Here is a 2,767-nt window from a genome sequence, read left to right on the forward strand (position 1 = left end):
CCAACTGACCACAATACCTCCGTTATAGGAGAAACATCTGCTCTGGAGCACCAAGACCAAGAATCAAAACAGTTTATCTGCATGTCTTCTTAAACAAAACAACACAGCCAGAATGTTTGGCAAAGACTAACTAAATATTTCCTCTGTGATCTACGCCGGAGGGGAAGACTGTGGGAGTGAGGTAGGCACAGAACACAGGGAAACTGAAGAGAAAACCACTGCAAAGGCCAGCAGATGGGCAACAAAAGAGGGAAAATGCAATCTTAAAACTGAGGACAAGCTAGGGGCAAAGGAATCAGATTTTTTCTTTAATGTTGAGATTTAAAAATAGGATTCTAGATCTAAATGTGAATGTAAATAGACTGTCATCTAAGAACTGACCAAACAGAAGCCAGAAGAAAATGTATCACAATATCAAGTCATAAAGACAGGAATCTATGGGAGTGAGATGGGGGCGCCTAGGAACTCAAGGCTAGAGGCAGAGAAGCACTACTACCGCGGGGCATCACTAGTAGGACTGGAAGGGAACTCAAGGGACCTAGACAAGGTTCTTCCAAAAGGAGGAAAAGCACCAAGATCATTCAGCTGAAAGAAGGCTGGGGGACAGAAGAAGTCACTATACAAAACTAGGTCCCCTGGTTTAAAAAAAAAAAAAAAAGAAATCTACCTGATGATGCAAGAGAGAAACTCTCCAAAGAGTTCAAAGCTGTGGAATGGGAAAGTTCTTACCACCAAGGAAGCCACTTGAGCTTTCCAGGAACCTTTAAGAAAGAAAAGGCTTCAAAGGGCATAGGACTCCTCAATTGTGTTAAATGAACAAAAAGAAAAGGGAAGCTTCCACAACAGAACAAAGAGGTCTGAGGCAGGCCTTCTACCACTGCCCCTGGGGGCAAAAGGGTTTTCTCTAGCACTCCTGTGACCAGTTATCTTAGAGAGCACACAGTGAGGTCAACCTCAGAGAGGCTGTTGGCTGTGCCTGCATTCTCGTAGGCAGGCTGACCTTGGGAGCAACGATGAGGTAACCTCACCAGCAAACGTGGCCACTGGTGGTCACCCTCCAGCTGGAGGAAAGGGAAAGAAAGAACCTGGAGCTCTTACCCTCAACAGGTTTATGTTCTATTTGAGCAGCCATGACACACATCCCAAAGAACTAAGAGAGCTTCCCTGGTGGCGCAGTGGTTGAGAGTCCGCCTGCCGACGCAGGGGATGCGGGTTTGTGCCCCGGTTCGGGAAGATCCCACATGCCACAGAGCGGCTGGGCCCGTGAGTCATGGCCGCTGAGCCTGCGCATCCAGAGCGGCCTGCGTACCACAAAAAAAAAAAAAAACCAAGAACTAAGAAATCCTGCATCAACGCTTTAGCTCAACAAGCTCCCATAAGCCATCCAGCCTCTGGGCTTGGAAGACTATTCCCTTTCTTAAAGGAGAGTACTGGGCTTCCCTGGTGGTGCAGTGGTTAAGAATCTGCCTGCCAATGCAGGGGACATGGGTTCGAGCCCTGGTCCGGGAAGATCCCACATGCGGCGGAGCAACTAAGCCCGTGCGCCACAACTACTGAACCTGTGCTCTAGAGCCCGCGAGCCACAACTACTGAGCCCACGAGCCACAACTACTGAAGCCCACGTGCCTAGAGCCCGTGCTCTGCCACAAGAGAAGCCACCACAATGAGAAACCCGTGCACTGCAACGAAGAGTAGCCCCCACTCACCCCAACTAGAGAAAAGCCCGCGCGCAGCAACAAAGACCTAAGGCAGCCGAAATTATAAATAAATAAATTTTTTTAAAAAAAACCTTTAAAAAAAAAAAAGGAGAGTACTGACAACTAAGACAGTGACGGGCAAATGAGAAATGGTCTAATAGTCACAGAACATAGCAAAAGGGAATTTTAGGAGACAGAGGAATTGCTTCCTGATTCTGAACTGATTCACTCAGGAGGCAAAGTCTATGAGACAAGGAGCTAAGCCAAGGAAAGTATTTTAAAAGGATGGGGGGAGTGGAGAGGGCAGCTCTTCCCCAGGTGGAAAAATTGAGAAGGCAGACAAAAGGAAGGAGTGAACTCCATGGAAACAGGGAAATCCCCCACCCCAAAGCTTCATGTGTAATCAAAGGCAGAAAGGACCAAACTAATGTAAACAGGCCAAGGGAAGCTAATGTGCCCTTCTCCAGAGAGGCCAAAACACACACTTCCCCAGCATGGCCCTGGAAATGCAGAAGTTAGGTGTTCCCTTAGATGAGGCAGGCAGCCTCGGGGAGTTGGGGAATTCCCAGGCTGCTCTTGGGCATTCTTTTCCTCCGAGTTCCCAGGCACTCAGAGAGTTCACAAAAACTCCCGGGCACAGAGACCAAGCAGAAGGTAAAGCTAAGACTTTACTGCTTGGAGGAAAATACAGTTTGCCCAAAGTTCCCACAAGAGAGAATCAGAAGAAAATAACCAGGGGGAACAGCAGGACCACCTCCAAATCTGAGCACCTAGGCCACAGGCCTGCGGGCTTCCCACACTCCTCCTTAGCTCCAATGCAATAAACAGCTGCCCTGGAGAAAACAATGGGCCTTTGTGCCTCTGCCTTTAGATTATCTTGGAGAACCAAACAGGATAATTCCTTTAGAGGGGTGGTTCTCTTAGATACTGGCCCAGGCCAGGATTAAAGTTTTTATCATGTACAGCATCCCTCTCAAATTCCTACCTGATCCACAGTGGGCAGTAAGGGTCCTGTGCAGCCCTGGCCTGGTACATGAACCAGTCACAGACAGGTTCTGGCAGCACTCTTC

At 48.4% G+C, this 2,767-nt stretch overlaps 1 protein-coding gene across 1 annotated transcript in view; it reads right to left on the reverse strand.

The window, feature by feature from the left end:
- The window catches only part of DENND2B (DENN domain containing 2B), a 133,820-nt gene extending 133,120 nt beyond the window's left edge, over positions 1-700 (reverse strand). The window contains exon 1 of the mRNA XM_007459844.1: positions 668-700. The gene's annotated coding sequence lies outside the window, so the exon portion shown is untranslated. The remainder of the gene's footprint in view (positions 1-667) is intronic.
- Between the last annotated feature and the right edge of the window lie 2,067 nt (positions 701-2,767).

The sequence above is a fragment of the Lipotes vexillifer genome, unplaced genomic scaffold (assembly GCF_000442215.2).
Source record: "Lipotes vexillifer unplaced genomic scaffold, Lipotes_vexillifer_v1.1 scaffold61, whole genome shotgun sequence".
Lineage (NCBI taxonomy): Eukaryota > Metazoa > Chordata > Mammalia > Artiodactyla > Lipotidae > Lipotes > Lipotes vexillifer.